At 46.7% G+C, this 26617-nt stretch overlaps 1 protein-coding gene and 1 non-coding gene across 3 annotated transcripts in view; both read right to left on the bottom strand.

Moving 5' to 3' along the window:
• The window catches only part of Bap60 (Brahma-associated protein 60), a 327819-nt gene that overhangs the window by 128601 nt on the left and 172601 nt on the right, over nucleotides 1–26617 (bottom strand). The window lies entirely within an intron of this gene.
• TRNAS-UGA (transfer RNA serine (anticodon UGA)) lies at nucleotides 12737–12809 on the bottom strand. The gene has a single exon. It is a non-coding gene; the product is annotated as a tRNA-Ser (tRNA).

Raw genomic sequence — 26617 nt, forward strand, 5'->3', positions numbered from 1 at the left:
CTTAGCGACGTTAGGTTTCTAGTAATTTTGCCGTGCCCTCAAATGTGTTTGTACATTGTGTGTCAGCACTTTTGCTCTTGCAAGCTAGCTCTTTGTAGAGACGTTGAAGAAAATCCCGGACCGTGTGAGGACAAAATGTTCAAGCGAATCATGGAAGGCCAACAGGCCACAAGGGCTGATATTGCTGACCTCAAGAGTCGCCTACAAAATACAGAAAAAAAAGAAGATGTCGAGCCAAGAAAAACGCCTTTCAAATCTGGAAGAAAAGATACAGGTGTCGGACCAAACAGTCACTATCATGGCAGACCTGCAAACAGCTATTGCTACATTGCACGAGACTCAGAGGTCAGCACGTGCCAAAATGGTCGAGTTGGAAAATAGGAGCAGACATTCAAACCTTGTTATTTTTGGTGTTCAGAGTGTACCTAATGAATCAGAGTCAGCTTCGCGCGATAAAATTATCAAAGAGCTGTTTTACTACAAGCTAGGCGTAAACTGCATATCAGTTAGCCACATTTGCCGGCTTCGAAAACCAGCCCCAAAAATACCTATTTCGCTGCACTTCCAGGACTACAGAGAAAAAGAACTACAACGTAAGACCCATAAATTGAAAGGAACGCATATATTTCTACAAAATGATTATTGTGCCGAAACATTTCGAAAGTGGAAACTGCTTTGGGAAAGCACAGAGCCGGAGAAAGATCAAGAAAAAAAGGTCAGCCTGGTTCATGACAAACTTTGCATCAATGATCAGCTTTTTATGCGGGATGATAGCCTAATGGCGGGTAAAGCAGTTTCAAAAAATGACACCCCATAGTCACACAGCTAAAAATTGATGCAAAGGATTTAAGACTGCTTTCTTTTAATGCTAGGAGCATTGTCAATAAATCGGACTCTCTTGAATCCCTTTTGCTCACTTACAAACCACAGGCTTGTGTGGTCTGTGAAACCTGGCTGCACGGGGCTATCGGTGATATATAGTGAAATCATACTGCCGGGATACAGCATGTATTGTCGGGATAGGGGTTCCCGCGAAGGAGGCATGGCTGTCGTCACGAAACAATCTGTCGAGGTTACTGTTTGTGATCAAATCGCTGAACACGAAAGCCTTCTCCTAAACTTGTCTGCCGGCGGGATTACATTCCTTCTGTGCACCGTATATCGATCACCTGATGCCAATGAATCACTTATCCATAAACTATAGGATCATGTGCAGTGTCTGGATGGTAAGAACTTCATTCCAATGGGAGATTTTAATTTTCCATCCATTAATTGGGAACGTGTAAACTATGGTTGTTCTAGAACAGGTGATGCTTCAAATATGGAGCAGACTATTAATAAAAGCATGCAAGGTTGTGCAATTCTGGACCTATTGTTTATCAGCGAGCTTTTTCATGGTGCAGATGTTTTGGTACAGCCAGGAATTTCGGATCCTGATTTAATATATTTTTCTTGGAACTGACCTTGTACTACAGACGACTGCTCTAAAATGCTCTTTGTCTTTAAAGATTTTTGTAAGGCAGATGATACCATTATAACTGAGTGTCTAGATACTAGCCTTCCCTTTCTGATTACTGACATTCAAGCCTCTTGGAATAGATTTCACAAGGTTGTCGCCGTTTGTGTGAAGGTTTATGTATCTGTTAAGGGAGGACATGAGTCTTAACCCTTCGAGGGTCAATGACGTAAATATACGGCGCCACCTGTATATTTAAAAAGCGTGCCAATTTCTAAACATTTTCTTTTCTGTCATGTGCTGCCACTATGTGGGAATACAGGGAATCTTTCTTCATGTGCCTGCCTCTCTCGGTTTTCATTGCATGGTTTGTTTTAGAGCTAGTTTCCCTCACACGTTTATATAGTAGCGCTTGCACATTGGCGTGCGCGCGGGCGGGCGGTGGCTTGGGTTTTGTTCCGCGGGCGGTTTCGGTTTCTTGCACTTGCAGAACTGATGGCTATCTCATCACTAATCACTCAAAGGGCGACTGCTTGTTTCTCACTCGTTTAGTGCTCACAGGGTTGCGCATAGGAAGGATGCCGCCGTGCATGCATTTCCATTCCTTTCTTTTTCTTTTTTTTTGAGACTAGCGAAAACTAATTGCCTCTGGTTGGCGATAAGATGAAGATTAGCGGAAGTTTGTCACCTGTTTTGCTTTCTTGACGGGCACACAACCACACAGTTTTCTTGAGTGCGCACACCTATGCAGTTCGATTACGCTATGGATGTACATATTAGTGTAAGAGCAGGAACATTTGAGTCTTGTGAAATATTCTCGTGTGCGCATTTTCAAAGCCTTGAAGTATAACAATGCATAAATTTTCGATTCTCATAGGTTTATTTCCTTTGTTATTGTTGTTATTCATGAATGAAGAGTACATATATACACCAACACAAAATATTTTTTCTCACTTTACGGTCACCCTAGAAAAATTACGGTAAATTTTTTTCGAAATAACCCCACCCCCTAAGAAGAATTGGAATCTGCAATAAAAAAAATCGACCCTGGGTGGTCGCATCTGGCGAAAAAAATCGACGCTCAAAGGGGTAAAAAGCGAAAATCGTGGAAAAAAATCCATCTTTGGGAACTACTTGTTTCTGCACCTGTAATGCCTAATCTACACCGTATCAAAACGATTTGCCCAAAAACACACATTAAGTGTCCGAAAAAAAATTATTTTGTCGGCGCGGACGGCAAGAAACAATCACGAAATTGCGCAGGAACACTGGAGTTCACGGAGCTAATTCTCGTCTTTCCCACCGCTGAGCGCCACCATCTGGGTATCATTCAAAAGCTCGAAGTTCCACCTTTCAGTTCCCTGCCTGCATCCTCCCCAACGATGGCCGCATAGAAAAAGCGCAAACATAAAACAATCTGACGAAACTTGCGATGCATGCAGCCCTCTTATTGGCTCAGCGTGCTGAGAGGCGCCTTCTGATTGGCTGTTGTACGGCAACTAGGCCTAGCAGACGAGCTCGTCTGCTAGGCCTGGCAGTGGGTCGCTTTGATAACTGTTGATATGCCGTTTCTTTGCTCATCGTATTGCAAACGTAAGCAACAAATCGACCATCTCTAAAAAAAAAAGTTTGATACCGAACACACATCCACAAAAAGCGAAGCACAAGCCATCTACTTTCTACGGAAAGAAAGGGGAGGTGGTTATCCTAAGGCTCAGACGAGCCGACAAGATCGCGTCGGAGATAACTCACTGCATCCCGCAATCTCATACTGCATCGGCAATAATGCAGCAGCGAAGCTAGCCATTTCCCTCTGTCCTACGTGTAGTTACTTTGGAGACCGCAGATGATGTGTCGATGCCTATTCCCGTGCTTCTCACGAATACGCGGGTTCATGTTGGTGCATTCCAGATTCTGTTACGAGACTATACGTGTGCCTAATGTCTACATCGGTGGAAGAATTTTGCATTTTTAATTATATTGTGATCATTGGTTCCCAGTTTTGAAGCTTCAAATTTATATTTTCCCTGTTTCTTTTAGTTTTTGGTTTTGTTTTGTTTGATGGCGTTTTTAAAGTCTCTAATTTTGGGATCAGCACTGTGTTCCTTCTACGCATTCAATTCTCGTCATTTTTTTTTCAACATTTTCATTCTACTCACTCAATTTTCGTCCTTCCAAATCCATCCTGACCTGCTGAAATAGTTGGCAGGGAGGCTCGATCGCCTCCATGGTAGTGTATAAGCGCGACTGGATGAGGACGTAGAAAGAAACAGATACATAGACTTTCTTTCTACGTCCTTGTCCAGTCGCGCTTATACACTCTACCATGGATTCTAACCAACTAGCCCGCCAACGTGTTTTAACCTCAATCGGCTGTAGCAATCCCGCTGGCCTTGCCAGTGGTGTATTGAGTCGCTGACAGTTTTGGCATGTCCCGAGATAACAGGCGGTCATGTGCGGCCAGCAATACCTTACGAGTATCTTCGATAGCGTCCGGGAGAATCCAAGGTGCCCAGTGATCAGATCATCATGTAGGGCGTGCAGTATTTCTGGCCGCAGTGCTGAGGGAACAACAAGGTAGCTGGTGCGGACTGGTTAAAAATTCTTTACCAGGACGTCGTTTTGCAAGGAAAATGAAAACAATCCTCGTCTAAATGCCATAGGGACATCTGTGTTGCCTTCCAAATACTAGACGAGGCTTTCTAGCTGCGGGTCTGCACGCTGCTGTTCAACAACGTCTTCCGCAGTCATTGTTCCTAGGGAGCCATCGTCATCCTTGTCATCTTGTGGCAGCAGGTCAACGTGAGTGCGTGATAGGCAATCGGCATCAGAGTGTTTCCGTCCGGATTTGTAGACAATGGTTACGTTAACTTCCTGGAGTCTCAGACTCGCATCTTGCAAGGCGTCCTGAAGGGCCCTTTAAGTTTGCCAGCCAACAAAGGCATGGTGATCGCTTACGACTTTAAAAGGCGTGCCATAAAGGTAAGGGCGAAATTTCGTGGTAGCCCAAATGATGGCAAGGCACTCCTTTACCGTCGTAGAATAATTGGCTTCCACTATTGACAGCGACCAACTAGCGTAAGCAGTGACCCTTCAAATCCATCTTTCTTCTGGACTAGGCCGGCGCCGAAGCCTAGGCTACTTGCGTCGGTGTGGATTTCGGTGTCGGCACCTCTGTTGAAGTGGGCAAGCACTGGTGGTGAGTGCAGGCGCTGCTCAAACTCTTGGAATGTTTTGGCTTGTGGTGCTCACCACTTGAAGTCAACGTCCGATTTCGTGAGGCTAATGGCTAGGCAATACGCGAAAAGTTCTTGATGAAGCACCTGTAATAGGCACACAAGCCACCAAGGAATCTGCGCACTACCTTCTTGTCGGTGGGCTGTGGGAAGTTAGTGATGGCAGATGTCTTCTGCAGATCAGGGCAGACTCCAGATTTGCTGATGACGTGACCCAAGAACACAAACTCGTAAGCAAAGCAGCAGTTTTCCGGCTTCAGAGTGAGCCCTGTAGATTTGATGGCTTCTAGTACTGTCCCAAGCCAGCTAAAGTGATCATTGAAATTCCTGGCGAAGACAATGAAGTCATGTAAGTAGACATGACAGGTCTGTCACTTCAGCCCTGCTAACACTATGTCCATCCCCCGCTGCAACGTTGCAGGCGCCGAGCACAGTCCGAATGGCATGACGTTAAACTCATAGAGGCCGTCCAGCATTATGAAGGCAGTCTTTTCGCGATTCCCCTTGTCCACTTCTATTTGCCAGTAGCCAGTCTTGAGATCTATCGATGAAAAGTATTTTGCGTTTCAGAGCCGATCCAATGCGTCGTCTATTCGTGGCAGGGAGTATACGTCCTTCTTCATGATCTAGTTCAGTTGACCATTGCTTAAAGGGACACTAAAGTGAAAAATGATTTCTTCTGCATCAGTAAATTACCATTCTAGAACACCAAAAACACCGCTGTTACAACGATAAGATGTTTGGTAAGCCAGAAAAAGTGCAAGCACGAAATACGGGTGGCGATGCCTACTTAAGTTCCCAAACTTGGGGGCTGTGACGTCTTGGATTTTCATGGCATCTTCTAGGGCCTACTAATTATATATAGCGGTACAGATTGACTACATTGTGTTCTACAGTAACCAAATATTAAACATGGCAAGTTTCGGGAACCTTTATTCAGCCAACGCAGCCCAAATGCGAAAACATACTTTGGAATCCCTGATGTCACGCTGACGTACCGGCACTGGGATTTCGGCACGAAATTCAAATACTGATAATTGGACCTTCATTTTCTCATCTAATAATCAAACTATTCTTTTTTTTTAAATGACTGCCTGCAGGGTTCTCAAACAATGCTTCATTAGTCTAAACTGATTTATTGTTTCGCTTTAGTGTCCCTTTAAATGTAGGGTTCCATCCTTTTCTTCATCAAGAATACACGAGATACCTATGGGCTTTTCGACGGCTGGATCATGCTGTCAGGCAGCATTTCGTAGACTTGTTGCCTGATAGCTTCACGTTCTCATGTAGAAACTCGGTAAGGGCTCCGGTGGAGTGGTCGAGCACACTCTTCGGTTATGCGATACTTTGCGACTGGCTTTTGTTGAATCCTCGATGACGTTTAAAAACAGTCTTTGTATCGTCGAAGCAGACTTCTGAGCTGTTGCTGCTTAATCATGGGGAGACTTGTATTCATGTCGAAGTCTGATGGAGTAACTCTGGTCACCAGGTTGATGTGGCAGAATCTGAGAGGACAAACGCATTGCTGGTTTCCACAATTTCCTCGATGTAGGTGATTGTCGTGCCCTTGTTGATGTGTTTGAACTCGCCGCTGAAGTTTGTTAGCATCACTTCCGCCTTCCCTCCGTGGAGTCGAGCGATCTGTCTTGCGATGCAACTTTAACGGTTGAGCAGTAGACGTTGTCGCCCTTGATGATGGCTTCTACGTCTGTGGGTATTTTGGTGCCGATGGAAGTGACAATGCTGGAGCAAGACGGGATGCTCACTTGATCTTTGAGCACACTCAAGGCGTGGTTGACTATGAGAGCTCTGCACGGTATCACTTGATCTTCAGACAGCGTTATCGACTTAAACTTCAGGTCGATGATTGCGCCGTGTTGGTTCAAGAAGCGGATGTCTCATGAACACTGTCTCATGAACACTGTCTCATGAACACTGTCTCATGAACACTGTTGGAGGATAACGAAGGTGGCAAGGTAGGTCCGATCATTAACGGTAATTCTTGCCATGCAGATTCCAGTCAGCGTTATTAGGTTTGTTCCAGTGGTCCGAATTTGAGGGCCTTCACATGCAGTCTTAACTTTCTTCAACTAGGCGGCGATGGGACCACTCATGACGGAGTAATCGGCTCCTGCGTCCACTAAGGCGGTGACTACGTGGCCGTTGAGAAGCACATCGAGGTCGGTGGTTCTTAGCCTTGTGTTGCAGTTAGGTCTTGGCGTTGGATAATGGCTGCATTGTGTTGACCTGTGGCTGGAACGTCGCGTCATCAGGTCTTGTTTGGTCGGCGTGTTCTTTGCTTCGAGGCTTTGTCAGGATGGCGGTGTCTCGTTGATATGTCGTCGAGATAGACTTTTCAGCAGCGTTAGCTCGACGAGCAGCAACCGCATCTTCATCGATTGCTGCATTTAGATTTCAGATATGGGCTTGCAGACCGGCCCCAGGCTGGGCCAGTGTATGGTCAGTGTCTCAAGGACAGGTAGCGGCCTGGCGACAGCAAAAGGACAGTTGTGGAGGGCTCCACTGAGTGGAAGCGAGGTAGTCGACGATATCATGCAGCATTTCACCTTGCTGCGGGCACAGAGTGATAATTCCAAACCCTCGTAGTCCCAAGTCGCATTATGGGCACTGGCAGAAGACGTCACCTGCAGTGATAGTAGAGCAGGTGGTGGTCAGGGGCTCGCCATATGTCAGTCTTCCTCGGGTATTTGCATCGGGCAATGAAAGGGTGAGCTGGCAGCGGTGGTGGCGGACAATGGAACTGTGGCATTACAGGGCCATGGCGCGAGCGTGGAGGGAAACCTTGATGGCAGGCGACGGTGGCGTAGGTCGTCACTTCCGGCAAGAAACGCAGCAATTTGGGCAGCACTTTGTAAACACTCGGTGACCGTCGAAATTCGTCCCTGACCATGTCAGTGACTGAAGACACCTGAGGTTGAGAAGAAGGTAACATCTTGCGTAGTTCTTCACATACAATGGCCCTGATTGTCTCTTGGAGGTCACCGAAGCCCAGTGCTTGGATTGCGCACTGTGGCGTGAGTACGTGGTGGTTATACAGTCGAACCCACTTATAACAATACTGGTTTTAACAACATATCGGTTATAATGATGAGAAGCTGCTGCACCATCAACTTTTGTATGTTTTCCATGTTGAAATAACCCGCTTACTACAATGCCCCGTTGCCGCATTATCGGTTATAACGATGAAGTCTGGCTGCTGGTTGTCAATGCCGAAAGGTAGTGAAATGCAAAATCCTTGAAAAGAAAAGAAAAAGGAAAACGAGAAATTCGATTCACTGAACAATAGCCTCAACAGCTGAAGCGCGCTCATTTTTGAGTCTTCTCCGCACGCCTCTCTCCCGTGGCCGTTCCACCCCTCCGAACACAAATTGGCTGTGTTCATAATTCTACGCCGTGCCACCCTCTGAAACACGAATAGACCACACCAACTGTGCTGCTTCCTGATTCAGTGCAGTTCTGCAATCAGCTTAATCACTCACGTTCGTTTTTGTTGGTTGCGTCAAAATCGTTCCTGCCCACATGGTTTCTCTGCCTCGTTTGATTTGCCGCCGAAATAGAAAATAGCTGATGCACCCGCTGCATTGGCAGTGCGCCCGCTGCATTGGCAGTGCACGACATTGCTGGTGAAAAGAAAGCGCACGGCTATAGATTTGGAAACCAAGTGCTTCTAATCGATGAGGCGATCGTCACAAATGTACTTGCATAGGATAGCGATGGAGACGACAGCAGCAATAACGAGGTAAGGCTGGCTGCCTGAACAATGTCCTCATAGGAGGCCCGGCAGACCATTCAGTCCCTCTGGTGCTTTGTTTTCGCGAGGATGTTTCCGCTGCACTACGTGGAGCACCTGGATGCCTTGGAGAAGGATATCAGCAAGTTTCACGCAATGCAAGCAAGGCTAACAGACATAGGGCTTTCTCATGCAAGCCAATGAGAAGTATGTGGCGAGACGCTTGCGCACATCTCGCCTCAGCATTTCTTCTGCATTTCTCAAGCTGACAGGCTGCAGCGGCACCCTTCTCGCGTTGTTTAGAAGGCCCCTTTTGAGGCCACCAAAGCGATGCCTTGACGGAGCTCGCATATTGCTTGCCACCCGTGACCCCTCTTTGCAGCTGTTATAGCAGTGCCCTTCTTTAAGGGGGGGACCTAGGTTTTATTGGAATTTTCAATATTTATTTTCGGCGTTCCTCACACGTTTCTGCACATATCTCCGAAATTTGGTTAAAAAATACCATTCCAATTCCATTATCAGGATCTAAAGATGCGAATCCACAAGTGTTGCCCTTCAAATTAGGGACAAACAGTGCCCGATTTTTTAGAACTTGATAACTACGCGCTCTGCAAGCGCCAGTTTGGTATCATCCAAAGCTCACGTTTTTGGCTTTCTTTATTCGTCAGTCGGCAACATTGCCGGCGGTGCAGTAACAAAAAAAAAAAAGAAAAGAGACAAAGAAATTCGTGGTGCACGCTATTGGCCGGTTTGAGCATGTGACCAAGATGGCGAGTCATGATTGGCTCCAAAGACAATAAGCGTTCAAACGACGAAAACGGTCGCCCTTTTGTCTTAGTCTCGTGACTGTGACGCTGCATATGCTGAAGTTTCGAGAAAGTTTCGTCCCGTGAATCCTTACGAGTGGAAATGGACGAGATGCAATAAACTTCCGAAAGTGATTCCATCATCACAGTCGGCACAGGATACCTGGCAGCTTGCCGCTCAAGTCGTACTGCCGCTGAATGCCGACACCTGAACTGCTTTGCCGGATTACGCATATCCACACGCCGGTTACACTCGCATATGAATTGAACACAACTGTCGCAACTGATATGAGACTATAAATGAAGTAGACTTTAAACTGTGCGCTGACCCTGGCATCATACAAGATGTGGATGTGCTCAGCAAGGTGCGCTGCAGTGACCATAGGATGGTAAGAACTCGAACTAGCCTAGACCTGAGGAGGGAACGGAAGAAACTGGTACATAAGAAGCCGATCAATGAGTTAGCGGTAAGAGGGAAAATAGAGGAATTCCAGATCAAGCTACAGAACAGGCATTCGGCTTTAACTCAGGAAGAGGACCTTAGTGTTGAAGCAATGAACGACAATCTTGTGGGCATCATTAAGGAGTGTGCAAAAGAAGTCGGTGGTAACTCCATTAGACAGGATACCAGTAAGCTGTCGCAGGAGACGAAAGATCTGATCAAGAAACGCCAATATATGAAAGCCTCTAACCCTACAGCTAGAATAGAACTGGCAGAACTTTCGAAGTTAATCAACAAGCGTAAGACAGCTGACATAAGCAAGTATAATATGGATAGAATTGAGCATGCTCTCAGGAACGGAGGAAGCCTAAAAGCAGTGAAGAAGAAACTAGGAATTGGAATGAATCAGATGTATGCGTTAACAGACAAAGCCGGCAATATCATTACTAATACGGATGAGATAGTTCAAGTGGCTGAGGAGTTCTATAGAGATCTATACAGTACCAGTGGCACCCACGACGATAATGGAAGAGAGAATAGTCTAGAGGAATTCGAAATCCCCCAGGTAACGTCGAAAGAAGTAAAGAAAGCCTTGGGAGCTATGCAAAGGGGGAAGGCAGCTGGGGAGGATCAGGTAACAGCAGATTTGTTGAAGGATGGTGGGCAGATTGTTCTAGATAAACTGGCCACCCTGTATACACAATGCCTCATGACTTCGGGCTTACCGGAGTCTTGGAAGAACGCTAACATAATCCTAATCCATAAGAAAGGGGACGCCAAAGACTTGAAAAATTATAGACCGATCAGCTTACTGTCCGTTACCTACAACGTATTTACTAATGTAATCGCAAATAGAATCAGGAACACCTTAGACTTCTGTCAACCAAAGGAGCAGGCAGGATTCCGTAAAGGTTACTCAACAATAGACCATATTCACACTATCAATCAGGTGATAGAGACATGTGCGGAATATAACCAACGCTTATATATAGGTTTAATTGATTACGAGAAAGCATTTGATTCAGTTGAAACCTCAGCAGTCATGGAGGCATTACGGAATCAGGGTGTAGACGAGCCGTATGTAAAAATACTGAAAGATATTTATAGCGGCTCCACAGCCACCATAGTCCTCCGTAAAGAAAGCAACAAAATCCAAATAAAGAAAGGCGTTAGGAAGGGAGATACGATCTCTCCAATGCTACTCACAGCGTGTTTACAGGAGAAGAATTGGGGATAAAAGTTAATGGAGAATACCTTAGTAACTTGCGATTCGCTGATGATATTGCCTTGCTTAGTAGCTCAGGGGAACAACTGCAATGCATGCTCACTGACCTGGAGAGGCAAAGCAGAAGGGTGGGTCTAAAAATTAATCTGCAGAAAACTAAAGTAATGTTTAACAGTCTCGGAAGAAAACAGCAGTTTATGATAGGTAGTGAGACACTGGAAGTGGTAAGGGAACACATCTACTTAGGACAGGTAGTGACCGCAGATCCGGATCCTGAGACTGAAATAACCAGAAGAATAAGAATGGGCTGGGGTGCGTTTGGCAGGCATTCTCAGATCATGAACAGCAGGTTGCCATTATCCCTCAAGAGAAAAGTGTATAACAGCTGTGTCTTACCAGTACTCACGTATGGGACAGAAACCTGGAGGCTTACGAAAAAGGTTCCACTTAAAGGGACACTAAAGGTTACCAGAAAGTCAAGTTAAAGTGGTAGAGCAATGTTCTAGAATGTCTAAGGCGTCAATCTAATCGCGAACAGAGCTTTAGTAACCGAGAAATTGAGGTAAATGCATGACACGATTTGACACCCCGCAGCGACATTCTGGTACTAGCCCGATGACGAAAGCACTCCTCATAATTTGTGTTACTAATACTCAACTACTCGTATTAAATATATAATATCATTCGATTATAAGACGGAAGAAAATGCTACTTGTCTACGTCTATTCGATTCTAAGAAAAAATAACATTTTGACGTTACCCTTCAGTAGTATGGATGGTCGAAAGGTTTCGTTTTCGCTCGACTCTGCGCCACGCACGCTTTGGAGTTTCAGTAATTTCGTTATCGCGTCGTGCTGTGCGGGTTCTGCTGGCTCGCGAAACTTTAATTTCGAACATGCAGTGAGAATGCCACGTCCTTGTGATGTCGTGGGAAGCTCTCGTTGCTTTCCTGCTCTGGAGAGCCGGTGTCGAGGCCGCCGTCGTAGTACGCAACGATGCCAGCAGCGCGAGCCCTCAGCAGCAGGTCACACTCGTCAGTGCTCAAATCGCTGAAGTTGAGCCCAGCATCACGAGCCAATCTGTCGTTGTCAGGGTCCATTGTGACGAGCGTCGAAGTTTGCATCATAGAATAAAGTACCAGCTTATAGTCGCGCGTTTCTCCTTCCGCTAGCCACCATACTCCCGCTTTCACTCTGCTGTCGGCTCTGTCTTGGCTCTGTTTCTGGCCGTGCGTTTGCGTTTTGCGCAGAAAAGCCATAGCGCCGTCTGCGGATGCCATTCTACTCACCGATGGCGCAACGTCACTATGAGACCATGATGTCAGTACTCCTCAATCGGAGGGCGGGCTATTTGAACTGCACTAGAGGTATGCGGGCGCTTCAGAACGTATTTTCTCTTAAAATAAGTCTCTCCTTGGCACGAAACAAGCGTTTCGAGGTTTCTGGGATGGTATTTCAACAGTCCACATTCACTTAATAGTAACCTTTAGTGTCCCTTTAAATTGAGGACGACACAACGAGCTATAGAAAGAAGAATGATAGGTGTAACGTTAAGGGATAAGAAAAGAGCAGATTGGGTGAGGGAATAAACGCGAGTGAATGACATCTTAGTTGAAATCAAGAAAAAGAAACGGGCATGGGCAGGTCATGTAATGAGGAGAAGAAGGGGGGTTAACCGAGGGGCCCGATTTTTATTAGTCATATCATGAGAAGCCAACAAACGCCGAGACCAAGGACAACATAGGGGAAATCACTTGTGCTTAATAAATGAGATAAAGAAACAATAAATTAGTGGAAAATAAAGTGGATGAAAAAACAACTTGCCGCAGGTGGGAACTGAACCCACAACCTTCGCATTTCACGTGCGATGCTCTACCAATTGAGCTACCGCAGCGCCGTTTTCTCATCAACTTTCTTGTGCCTGCGGCAAAAAAAATGAAAGGAAGTTCCACGTCCGCTGCCAAAATCTGTGAGTGGTGGTGCTGGCTAACACTCCCAAGGTTCTACTAGGACACATAAATACCCAAGAATGTGGATGAGAAAACGGCGCCACGGTAGCTCAATTGGTAGAGCATCACACGCGAAATGCGAAGGTTGTGGGTTCGGTTCCCACCTGCAGCAAGTTGTTTTTTCATCCACTTTAATTTCCATTAATTTATCGTTTCTTTATCTCATTTATTAAGCACAAGTGATTTCCCCTATGTTGTCCTTGGTGTCGGTGTTTGTTGGCTTCTTGTGATATGTAATGAGGAGGGAAGATAGCCGATGGTCATTAAGGGTTACGGACTGGATTCCAAGGAAAGGGAAGCGTAGCAGGGGGCGGCAGAAAGTTAGGTGGGCGGACGAGATTAAGAGGTTTGCAGGGACAACATTGCCACAATTAGTACATGGCTGGGGAAGTTGGAGAAGTATGGGAGAGGCCTTTGCCCTGCACTGGGCGTAACCAGGCTGATGATGATGATGTCATAACTGAAGAGGAAGTGGATAAGATAAGAGCACATGAGAAAGCTAGGCACGACAAGATTGCATCTGTGGTGGTAACGGAGCGAAAGATTCGGTGTTTTGTTGAAGATCCGACTGCCGATAGTGCAACAGCCTCGGTCGTGAAGCCTGCTACTCCGTACGTTGCCGTTGGACTTGCAGCAGTGAACAATCTTCTCGGCATTTTTTCTTGCAGTACTTGTGGTGGTTCTGCGTAGCTGGTGCGGAGTGGTCAGGATTATGGTATCACTACTAAACTGACTGTGGTTTCAGAGATCTGTGGTGAAGTTGTGTCGAGATGGAGCTCGAGGGAAATTGAGGGCCCGAAAAGGTGTAATCCTCTTGAACTGAATGTACTCGCAGTGCATGCTTGTCGTCAACCGGCAATGGCCAAACGGCCATGAATTATACCTAGTGCATACTGATGGCCTTTGGGGCCATTTTTTTTTTCTTCGAGCCTTTTTTCAATATATCAGTTGAAATGTTTTTTTCTTATTTTCTCAAAACCACAATTTTGATGATGATGCCGTATTGGAGGTGCATTATCTCTGCTTCTACTTGTGGTATCACTGTAATTCGTTTTTTTTACAGAAAGGCAAAGCTGTGTAGAGTGCAAATATACGAAATTATGTTGTTGCATTCATTAGAAGATTTAAAAAAAAATGTTTTTAAGCAGTTAGATGGACTGCTCTCACTAAAGTTGGCAACATTTTCATTTGATATAAAATTCAGTTAGAACACCATACTTATTTATTAGTTCCACATCATTTTCGTATGCTGATATTTATTATGCCATGTATAGTTTGATAGATACAGGGTGTCTACCAAGTTGACACTTCCAAATTCCCTGAGTTTTCCAGGTTTTCCCTGAGTGAATTTGCAATATCCCCGTAGTGACACAGAACTTTGTTTTATGTCAACACGGGCTCCCTACATCATTTCGCCCAATGGTGTCACTTTCGAGTAAGCATGTTAATAAATAAATAAAAAAACTTAGTCCAGTTTGAATAGTAAGAAGTAGTGTTTATTTTATTCAGAAAGAAGACAGAAGGGAGGGGTTAGTAAAATGCATAGCGAATAAAATATATTCGAAAGAAATAGTAAAAACCATTGCAAATTGAGTCGAATGTTCTCATATACAAATAACAGATGCATGCGGAATATTTTCGAATATGAGCTGTTTCTATCAACTGATAGCAAGCTAATTGGTATGAGGCCCGAACTTTATCACAAGTGAGATTATCTCGAAACAGCTCGTAAGTCAACCTCAACTCTCCTGACGTACTCTCAACTTGGACACAACGCCTCAGTGTTGCATTTCACTGTTTTAAAGAGTTTTTTTTTTTTTTTTTTTGCTTGGATGAAGCACACCTGCACCTCGGCTTCAGCGAACACTTTGCTTTTAGAGTGCAAGCTCCTCCAAAAAAGTTGTCGCATGCTTCCTTTCCTGTTCATTTCTGAATGCGTAGGTCCTTGTCTTCTTGTTCTCCTTCGGCAGCGCGTTCGCCACACGGACTATTTGAAGCATCCTCCTGGACAATTGTACAGTCAGCGTCCGATTTTTCGGACTCCCTAGAAACCGCGAGAATGTCCGAAAAAATGAATGCATGTCTTTTACAGCCCTTAATGGTTCAAATCTCCACAGCCACGTCTGAAAAAGCTCTGAAGGCCGGCCGGTACACTTATTAGGCATATCGGTACTTGTACTGTGACAGGAGATGGCAGGTGCACGCGTGTATAATTAAGGAATACATACTGTGTCCCGTGACAGTTGCCCCTTCCCACACTTGTTATGTTTCACAGCGTAACATTACTGTAAAGAGGCGAAGCTGACTTTCGGGAACCGGCATTATGCAACGCGCCGTGCTTTCCGAACTTCGAAGCCAATCACGATGACCACAAAGGCGGTATCGATGCCATTGCTGACAGCGGCGAATTCTTTCAATGAAAAACACGACACAGAACAGCAAGAAGCTTAATACCGAACCTCGAAGCAGCTAGGCCTAGCATTGCCGCGTGCGAGTGTGCTGGGACGAGGCGACGAAGTCATCGAAATGACGGCGGTGGTGGTTTTGATTAATGCCGTTTCGTACCTGCGGTTACGGCAAAAATTCCGGAAAATTGGACGGTTAAGTGTTCTTGCGCCCAAAATTTTAGACGTTCTCATACATTGCTCCTATGGGGTATTTAGTTGTGCCGCGAAGCTGTCCGAATTATCTGGCGTCTGGAAAGTCAGTCGACTGTACACTGGCAACTCCTCCAGCCGACGCGGCGTCAAAGACCATTAGTTACGATTCCTCTCTGTTGCTCGAGCCAGCATTACTGCGACTTTCGTTCCCTTTCAATAAAATTACAGATAATTTTCCCTGATAGAAGCACAAATTCCCTGAGTTTTCCCTGAGTTTTTCCAGACTACTAAAAATCCCTGAGAATTCCCAGTTTTCCCGGTTGGTAGACACCCTGTAGATAGCTCACCTCCAAGCAAATTATACAATAAAGCTGAATTTCTTCAATTTCTGGAAAGTTTTTTAATCTGCAAGAAAACTAATGCATATTTAAAACTAACACACTGACATACATAAGCTCGGCAAGTTGCATCAAAATCGACAAAATTACAAAAAAGAAATTTCAGGCGCTTTAACGCCAACAGCTACGGTTTGCTACATGCGATCGGAGCGCCCAGGAAGCAGTTAAACAAGTGAACATAATCAGCAGCCTGATGGAGGAAGGTGATGGGGAGGGGCATTGGCCTCCCCGCCATTATAGCTTTCTTACAGGAACTCTGCCATCCCCCTATTTTGATTTTTTCATGAAACCTGCTTAGAAGAATTATTGGTTTTAACAATAGAACTTCTGTGGGCACTTGAATATTGTTATAAGTGGGTTTGACTGTACTGCTTAGTGCACATTTCCAGAGTTTTCTGAATCCTCATTGCCTCCGTCAAGAAATCAGCTACTGTATTCAGTGGGTTGTGGATCAGTCTGGCAAAAAGTTCTTGCATCAGGCCTCGCATCAGAAAGTGGACTTCTTTATCCTCGGACATTTCCGGGTCAACGTGCCTTAGAAGATGGGTCATCTCTTCCATGAAGATGATGATGGTCTCATTGGGTAGTTGCCCTCGGGTTTCCAGGACAACTTCGGCCCTTTCTTTTCGGCCAATGCTCGTGAAGGTCCTCTGGGAATTACTGCGGAACAGGTCCCACATTGTAAGGGCGAACTCCCGGTTCTCGAACCAAGTCCTTGCGGCATCTTCCAAGGAGAATTATACATGGCATAGCTTATCCTCACAGGTCCAGTTGCTGAAGGCTGAGATCTTTTCAAAGGTGTCAAGCCAGGTTTCTGGACCCTCCGACGAAGCTCCACGGAAGGTATGTGGCCCCCTGGGTTGTTGAAGCACGATGGGAGACGCTGGGGCTGCCATTGTGGTTGTTGAGTTGGCCACAGTCTTCCTGGTTGTATCAGGCAGCAGCCCGTGCTCCGAGGGCAGTCCTTGCAGTGTGCGGCTAGCTGACTGGTCCTTGGCGGCCATTGATCCGGCTTCTCCGCATAGCTTAGTGCCAACAGCAGTCGGTATGGTTGCAGCGCATCACGAGAGATGGCGCAAGTGTTGCGCTGCTGACGCCACATGACGGTGGGGTTGAGTAGGCTCTTCCTCTTGGGCTTGGGGCCAGCAAGCGGCACGGACGTTTCATGTGTGTGCTGATCCGCTAGGAGCAGGGCACCGGAACGGATGAACACAATCGTTTGAACGCACAAAAGTTCACATGAGTGTACACGCAAACAACCAGGCATTGGTGTCCAGCATGGGGGTGAACATATTCGCTTGCTATCCGATCGTGGTGAGTTGGACTTCCTAGATTTGTTGCGAGTCCAACGGCATCTTCTGTGGAAAGCAATTCGGTCAGCAGGCATTAGTGTATGAAAGGTGCAATGAATGCCCCTGCGATTGTCTGCACTGCTGCAGTGTCGTTCCTTCACCCTAAGAGCACGTTTGAGACTACCACACATTCCAGTAAGTTCCAATAATCCAGGTGCATCTTGCGCTGAGTGATAACTTTAAGTTGTTAGTGGGTGAAATGCAGTCCCCAATAAACGGATAAATACCTGATTTACTCCCATATTGATTGCACTTTCTTTTAAACCAAAAATTGCCGCAAATTCAGGGGTCCGATAGTTACATGAGGTAAATTTTACACAGAAAAAAAAAATTCTTTTTATCCTGTGTCTGCTGCGGCAAACAGGTCAACGAACAGGTGGCTGCCGTTGTAATAGTGCAGAACATCAAAATAAAAATGGTAGGCAGCGGAGCAAGCAAAATTTCGCCTTGTGAGTATATTATGTGCATTGAAATAGTTTCTTCCATATTAGTAATGAATAATATTATTATTGGCAAATTTGTGGCAATAACATAGCCATGTCCACTTTGAGGGGACAGAAACAGAGATGGGCATGCTCAGCTGCCAGTGACATAGAAACACATGGCGGGCATGTTATGAAAACTGTGGCATTTGTCTTAACTACAATCCTAATAAGGAACGTCTCCACTAAGAGTGGGTGAATATCTCAGCTGTGTTACAAGCGTCGGTGTATGAATAGGGTACACTTCTAACGTATTAATGTAACATGGCTATTGTCACTGCCGCTCGATAAATGCTGCGTGCCCAGGAGTGCAGACGAGAGGAATCGAAAGGAGCCTTTTTTGTTGTTGTTGTTGTTGTACACCACAACCATTATGAAGCCTACAAATAATAAAGTCAAGGCAAGTTTGGTTGTAGATCATTTTTTTCTTAGAAATGATGAAAGCAATGAAATGGGGCATCTGCTTAAGAATCTGCTTGGTGCATGCAGACTGGTTGGTAAGTCTTGAATAATCTTCGCGTAGCCTTCGACAGATGGTAAGCATGATGATCATCAGCTAGACTTGGCACATGGCATATCGCTGCAACAAGTTCGGGTTGCAATCACATTTTCAAATTCTCCGAGTTTTCCAGGTTTTCCCTGAGCGACATAGAACTTTTTTTCATGTCAAGACAGGCTGACACCACTCTGCCCGATGCTATCATTCCTAAGTAAGCATTTAAAAATTTTTTTTTAAAAAACGACTTCATCCAGTTTGAATAGTAAGTAGTAATGTTTATTTTATTCAAAATAGAAAACTGAAAATAGGTGATAGTAAAATGCACAGTGTAGTATAGTGTCGCCCCTTGCCAGATCTCTGAGTTATCATACATTTATGTTTTCTAGTAGTTTAGCTAGATGGCGCACCCCCTTCTGTCATGTGACGAGCTGGGACCAATCAGGAGGTGTCATCTGGCGAGTGAAGTCCTATTTAGAATAAACGGCTGCGAGCCGGCTGAGTCTTCGTTCCGGTTTTCATCAGGAGCAGTTAGCTCCGAGTCTCCTTCACTGCGTCGGCGCTCGCTGCGCGTTTGTTGGGCACGGCCCCCCACTTGCCTGCCGTTGCAGACACATCTTTTGGCGATGAGCATGGGATTCCCGCTGCGGTTCCGACTGAAGCCCCGGGAAACCAACGAGCTTCGTAAGTGAAGCGTCCCTTCTTGTGTCTGCACGGCACGCAAACGCCGCAGACGCACTTGGCGTCGCGAGGCTTCCGAGACTAGGCCTACTCACCCCCTTTGTTCTTCCTTGGCCCATTCCTGCTGCGAGCTCAGGCTTGCCTCCTGCACTGTCTCCTGCACGCTACCGGGCATGGCTTCCTTTTCGGCGAACCTTCCCGTTTTTCTTGAAGGGCCCGGGCCACCGTTAATTCCATGGCATCGATGGAAAAAAAATTTTCAGGCCCACCTCGAAGCGGCCGGCGGTGGCAACTGGACGGACGCGCGACGAGCGTCCGCGCTCGTCAGCGCTCTCGGGCGTGAGGGACAACGAAAGTACTTTGCAGACGAGGAGCAGGAAGCAGCAAGGCAGTCGCCAGGCGCAGCGACACCGTCAAGCGAAGCGGCAAGGCAGTCGACCGGCGCAGCGTCAACGTCAAGTGATGCGGTCCCGCCAGCATCAGAGTTCCAGGAACTCTTGCAGTGGCTTGACCGGCTGTTCGCCGCGTCAACAAATATTCTGGCGGAGAAGCACGAATTCACCAGTCGACGGCAGTTCGAGGGAGAAGGATTCCTGGAATTTGTGACCGCATTGAAGGAGAAGGCGGTACAGTGCAACTTCGGCACAACCTACAATGAGCGCGTCCGAGACCAAATAATACATGGGGTAGCGAACGCCAGCGTTCGCGAAAAGTTATTAGCTCATGGTGAAACCCTGTCCCTGGACAAGGCAGAAGAAATTGGACGCTCTTTAGAAGCCTTGCATCGTGCGAACCGCGCGTTCGGCTCCGAAAATGTACGAAGAATTGAGGTATGTCAACCTGGCGTTCCGTCGACAGGCCAAGATGACAGACTTCTTCCGGGAAGCTACCAAGAAGGCCGACATCTTCCGGAAAGCTGCCAAGACGGCTGACTTCTTCCGGGAAGCTGCCAAGAGGGCCAACTTCTTTCGAGAGGCCGCCAAGAGGGCCGACTGCTTCCGAGAGGCCGCCAAGAGGGCTGACTTCTTCCGAAAGGCCGCCAAGATGGTCGACATTTCGCACATGGCTCCTCCGGGAACCGTGGTGCATGTGATCGGTGTGGCAGCAGGACCCATATCGCGTCGTACAGGAATTGTCCAGCAAGAAATCGGCGATGCAACGCCTGCCACACGTTGGGCCATTTCGCTTCGGTATGTCGAAAGACCCAAACAGCGGTGCAGCACGTCTCTTCCGCAGAGACGCTGTCTTCGTCAACTTCCGCAGGGCAGCCGTCCGCGTCTGTCTTGACGGTAAGCGCTTTTGAAACTAAAAAAGATTTGGAAGTTCCGGTCGTAGTTAACGGCGTCTCCATGCGACTGCTGGTGGATACACGAGCGTCTGTGTCATTCATGACCGCCGAAGACTTTAGAAATCACTTTGGTCGACAGCACAGGCTGTCACAAACAACAGTGGACTTGAGAAATTTCTCCAAGCAACGTGTCGACATTCAAGGCCTGTTTCAAGCCACTGTCCAGTTTTTCCAAAGGTCATGCTCCGTCACGTTCCACGTAACGACTACAGGAACTGACTTCTGTGCACTTTCCACTTCTGCTCCGCCATCAGGTGACTTATTCACACCTTTCATTGCCGATACAGTACAGTTAAAGCCCAGATAGGACCATCTATTTTTGTACTCAGTGATGGGAAGACGTGGCATGTGTCTAAGTTAACCCTAGTGATGAAGGATCCAGCAGGTAGTACTTTGTGTACAAGTGATAGAGACTTTTTGTACTCATATTCAAATCTGGATAGTCATTCCGATGACTCGCCTGTAGTGACAGCGTCTTCTCATAGTTATAAGCATCAGCTAAGTAGTTCGTCTGACTGTATCACTTCCGAGTCTGCACAGCCGGCAGTCGTCTCCGATTCCGTGGGGGCATCGGTAGCCTCCCAGGACTTGTTGAGACTTCGAGAGGAGCTTCCTGGGCAACCTTCTCAAGCTTTCAGCGACAACTACATTCAATTGTCCAACCAGGGGAAGGGAAATAGTAGTGGGACGACTGGGTCTTCGAAGTCGACCGATACGCGTCGCAACCCCCAAAGTTCTTCTGAGGTACGCACGCGTCCTCATCGTGACAGAAAACGGCCTCCGTGGCTCGATGATTATGTTTCTTGAATGTAGAGCATTTTGCCGTCTTCGAAATGCCACGGCTAGGGGCCTCGCTGTGACATTTAGGAGACAGTTCACATGTTTCGTTCACACAGGTATAAAATGTGTTTCTTGTTGCGGTGCAGTGAGTCTTGTGCAGTGTTCCTTGTCAGATTTTGTTTTGACTGACTGCCTGTGTTTTGGTGCCCAAGACTGGTGCGCGTGTACGTGAACTTGGGCGGGAACGAACTGAATTTGTCCTTGGACTTAAGTGCGCATCTTGTGTGCGCGTTTCACTATATGCTTACTTTGTTTCCAGGGGGGGATGACGTAGTATAGTGTCGCCCCTTGCCAGATCTCTGTGTTATCATACATTTATGTTTTGTAGTAGTTTAGCTAGATGGCGCACCCCCCTTCTGTCATGTGACGAGCTGGGACCAATCAGGAGGTGTCATCTGGCGTGTGAAGTCCTATTTAGAATAAACGGCCGCAAGCCAGCTGAGTCTTCGTTCCGGTTTTCATCAGGAGCAGTTAGCTCTGAGTCTCCTTCACTGCGTCGGCACTCGCCGCGCATTCGCTGGGCGCGGCCCCCCACTGGCCTGCCGCTGCCGACACAACACATAGAAAATAATATATCTTCCAAAAAGAAAAATTATAAAGCCCACTGTAAATAGAGTCAAACATTTTGAAGTCAAATAAAAATAGAGGCACACAGAAGCAAATATTTTCAGAAATGAGCTATTTCTATCAAGTGATAGCAAGAGCATTGGTATTAGGCCCAAACTTTATCACAAGTGAGATCTTCCCAGCAGTTGGAAAGTCAACCTCGACTGTCCTCACCATACTCTTAGCCCACACACAAAGCCTCCATACTGTGTTTCACTGCTTTCAAGAGTTCACTATGGTTTGGATGAGGGTCACCTGCAGCCTTGTGTCAGCCAACACTTTGCTTTTTGAGTTCAAGCTCCTTCAAAGAATAGGCGGCACAGTTCCTTTCCCGATTATTCCTCAATGTGCCGGTTATTTCTTTTCTTGTCCTCATTCCGCCATGTGTTCGCCCTACGGACCATTTGAAGCATCCTCTCAGTCAGTTGTACAGTCAACATCCGGTTTTTCGTACTCTCTAGGGGCCACGAAAATGTCTGAAAAATCAAATGAGGCAGTCCGAAGAAATCACTGCATGTCGTTTACTGTGCTTAGGGGCTCAAATACTCACATGCACATCTGAAAAAGCTCTGAAGGCCCACCAGTACACTTATTAGGAATATCGGTGCTCGCACTAAGACAGGAGGCGGAGGGTGCACACGTGTACAGTCAACGACTGAATTTTCGGATGCCCAAATTTTCGGACATGCCTGATATTTCGGACGTCTTCGCGGCACCGCCACGAGCCCCATAGAATCAATGTATAAGGACATCTGAAGTTTCGGACGCTCGAACCCCCCGCCGTCCAATTTTCCGGACTTTTTGACGGACGGAAAGTCTTTTGGCTCCTCGCGCAGCGCCCTTGCGACTTGCAGCCAAAGCATATCACCGCTTTGAACCACAACTAGCCGAATTTAGCCGTCACACACCGATTTGGTCTGGCCACGCTGGCTATGTTCATCGCCGCACTTCCGCCTTCGGCAGAGTTTCCGGAGCGGCGCCATTTTGTTTGTTTGTTTGCGCAGGCCACGTTTTGGCTAGCGTGGTGTGTGGTTGTGCTGTTGTGTCAAGTGTGCTCTGCGACGGTAGGCCTAGGTGCTTCGACGCTCGTCAGCGAACTCCACTGTTCGCAACTTGAGGATTTCGCTTGCCTTCGATGGCGCCCACTCCGTCTTCGTCGTCCTCGCCGATGGCATCGAAGCGGGGAAAGCAGTACCGTCGGATGACGTGATCAACGACCTCCGCTCTGCTGGGGTTTCCATACCCACGGAAATAACTTTTGAACAGTTTGTTGACGCTGACAACGAGCGCGACTTCCGCGCAGAACTGACTGACGAGGAAATAGTCCGTCAGGTTGTGGGGGATTCAGATGACTCCGATGTTGACAATGAGAAGCCAATGCCTGCACCGCCTACAGTGCAGAGTTGACGCGAGCAGCGTTGACTCTTTCATCGGTGTACAGTGCTGACATGACCCTTGCTCAGATCGAGGCAAATATGATCGCATGCAACCGGAACGTCGTCAAAACAACAATCAACAAGTTCTTCAAGCCACTGCAGCAATAACACCGGCTGCCCGACGATGCACATGTGCATAATAAACCGGCAGTCGGCTGCATACAGTTTTTTTGAACGCCTCTTTTTATAGCCACTTCACTGATGCTGTGGCAGGGTTTCGGGAGCCTGTTACTTCGCCCTTTACCTCTAGATCTGAGAAAAAAAAAGGGTGCGTTTTTTGCATGCATTCATTTTTTCGGACTGCCCGAATTTTCAGACGTTTTTACGTTCCCTAGAGGGTCCGAAAAATCGGTCGTTGACTGTATAATTATGGAATACGTACTGTGTCCCGTGACAATTGCCCCTTCCCACGCTTGTTAAGCTTCACCGCAATACTTCACGTACGCTTCACCGTGTAATATTGCTGTACTGAGGTAACGCTGCCTTTTGGGAACCGGCATTATGCAATACGTCATGCTTTCTACGCTTCGAAGCCAATCGCAAGGACTAGAGGCAGAATCGGTGCCATTACTGACAGCAGCGAATTCTTTCAATGAAAAACACGGCACCAAACGGCAGGAACTCAATAGTGAACGTCGAAGCAGCTCCTAGCATAGCAGCGTTGGTGGCTAAGGCTGCCAGTGGATTTGCACGAGGAGTGCTGGTTCGAGGCAGCGAGATAATCAAAACTGCGGTGTGTGCTTTGATTAATGCCGTTTCAAACCTGTAAAATCAGAAAAAGTCCAGAAAATCGAACAGTGAAGGGTTCCTTGTATCTGAAATTGCAGACGTTCTTACACACCGACTGTATGGGGCATGTGGTGGTGCCGCGAAGCCGTCTGCATTATCGGGCATTCCACATAATTGGGCGTCCAGAAAATCGGTTGTTGATTGTACACTGGCAACTCCTCCAGCCAACGACATGGTGTCAATGACAATACATTACGATTCCTCTCTTTTACTCGAGCCAGCAGTAAGGCAACTTTTGTTCCCTTGCAATAAAATGACCGCTAAATTTCCCTGATTGAAGCACAAATTCCCAGAGCTATCCCTGAGTTTTTCCAGACTATTCAAAATCCCTGAGAATTCCTGGCTTTTCCTGTTGGTAGACACCCTTTCACTTTCACTTTATTTCCTTAAGAAGCCCTCTTCGGGGTATTACATAAGGGGTGGGTTACAAAGAATATGAGAAACAAAGAATATCCAAATGTTGCAAGGCGTAATGCGAGGCGATTTATTCTATGAAGGCAGATGAGCTGGGTACAGAAACGATGTTGTGCACAAGGCCATTCCAGTCTTTGGCTGTTCGAGGGAAAAAAGAAGATGCAAAAGTGATAGTATGTGCATGTGGACGAGCTACATTTAAGGAATGCCCTACGCGATGGGATATGCGTGATGGTGGCAAGATATGTGGTGCACGATTGAGTATGCTGTAGTAGAATTTGTGAAATAATCATAAGCTGACATTTAAACGACGGTGAGAAAGGGTTTGTATGCCAGATTACACTTTTAACGAAGTTACGCTGACATCGTATGAAAAAGTGGAGTGAATGAACCGGATGGTCCGATTCCGAGATGCCTCTGGATCATGCCTGGATCATTATGCGAGAAAGAAAAAAAATGTCGAATTTTGATGTCAAAATTTAGGGGTGCGTAAATCTGCGTAATGATTTGTGCTCACGGCATCGTGAAGTCAGAATGCCTTATCTTGGACTCGTATTGCGCGGCGCTAACAACACCCCAATTCACCCCGATGAACAATGTACAGCTCGTATTTTGTTCAACAGCATTCACCACCACGTTGAGAAGATTGTGCTACCTGCGTGCATCCACAAACTTATTCTCGGGTGGGACTTCCTGCATTTTGCGTCCGCTTTTATACTGTGTAGGGAGAACGTCACCCACATCACAGATACAGCGGATGCTCCTATTTTGGAGTCGACACTTTCCGTCTTGACCTTGGCTGTCGCTACGATCTGTGCTCTGGTTGTGAACACGTTGTAGCTGTCACATCAAGACAAGTAACCGACGGAGACGCACTGGTTGCCCCTTCTTCATGCTGCACTTCACAAGAAATTCTCGTCGCCCCTTGGCTCATCTGGTTTTCGTGTGGCCGAGCTCTTCTGTTAGCCTGCAACAAAACCACAGATACTATGCTGTTGCCCAAAGGGATGACCAAGGCAACCTTCACCGACTCTCCACTGATCTGTGTCGCAGCACTTTCCCCTTCTTCGTCACCAGCACCAGGCTCAAGTTTGGATTCTTCTCTCTGAGCCATATTGGTTCTGACCTAATTGCTGCCAAATGGAAAGTGTTACTCGCCCTTTTCATCATCATCATCATCAGCCTGGTTACGCCTCTGCAGGGCAAAGGCCTCTCCCATACTTCTCCAACTACCCCCGTCATGTACTAATTGTGGCCATGTTGTCCCTGCAAACTTCTTAATCTCATCCGCCCACTTAACTTTCTGCCGCCCTCTGCTACGCTTCCCTTCCCTTGGAATCCATTCCGTAACCCTTAATGACCATCGGTTATCTTCCCTCCTCATTACGTGTCCTGCCCATGCCCCATTTCTTTTTCTTGATTTCAACTAAGATATCACTACCTCGCGTTTGTTCCCTCACCCAATCTGCCCTTTTCTTATCCCTTAACATTACACCTATCATTCTTATTTCCATAGCTCGTTGCGCCGCCCTCAATTTAAGTAGAACCCTTTTCGTAAGCCTCCAGGTTTCTGCCCCGTACCTGAGTACTGGTAAGACACAGCTGGTTATAAACTTTTCTCTTGAGGGATAATGGCAATCTCAGGCTGTCTGCCAAGTTGACATTTCCAAATTCCCCGAGTTTTCCAGGTTTTCCCTGAGTGCCTTTGCACATTTCCCTGAGTGATGCAGAACTATGTTTTATGTCAAGACGGGCTGAAAACATATCGCCTGATTCTGTCACTCTCGAGTAAGCAGTTAAGAGTAAAGAGTAAAGAGTTTACTTTGGTTTGGATGAGGGACACCTGCATGTCAGCATCAACCAACACTTTGCTTTTTGACCTCAAATTGGCGACAGCACGCTTCCTTTCCCATTCATTCCCCAATGCGTAGGTCCTTTCTGTTCTTGTCCGCCTTCCACCACTCATTTGCAGCATGGACCATTTTAAGCATCTTCTTGGTCAGTTGCACAGTCCACGTCCAATTTTTCGAACTCCCTAGTGGCCGCAAAAATGTCCGAAAAATCGGCCGGATGGAAAAAATAAATGCATGTCATTTACTGCCCTTAAGGGCTCAATCCGCCAAAGGAACTTTCGAAAATGCTCTGCAGGCCTGTCGGTACACGTGTTAGGCATTTCGGTGCACGTACTGCGACAGGAAATACCGGGTGCACGTGTGTATAATAAAGGAATACATACTGTTTTCCGTGGCAA

This window comes from Dermacentor variabilis, chromosome 2 (assembly GCF_050947875.1).
Source record: "Dermacentor variabilis isolate Ectoservices chromosome 2, ASM5094787v1, whole genome shotgun sequence".
NCBI classification, from domain to species: Eukaryota; Metazoa; Arthropoda; class Arachnida; order Ixodida; family Ixodidae; genus Dermacentor; species Dermacentor variabilis.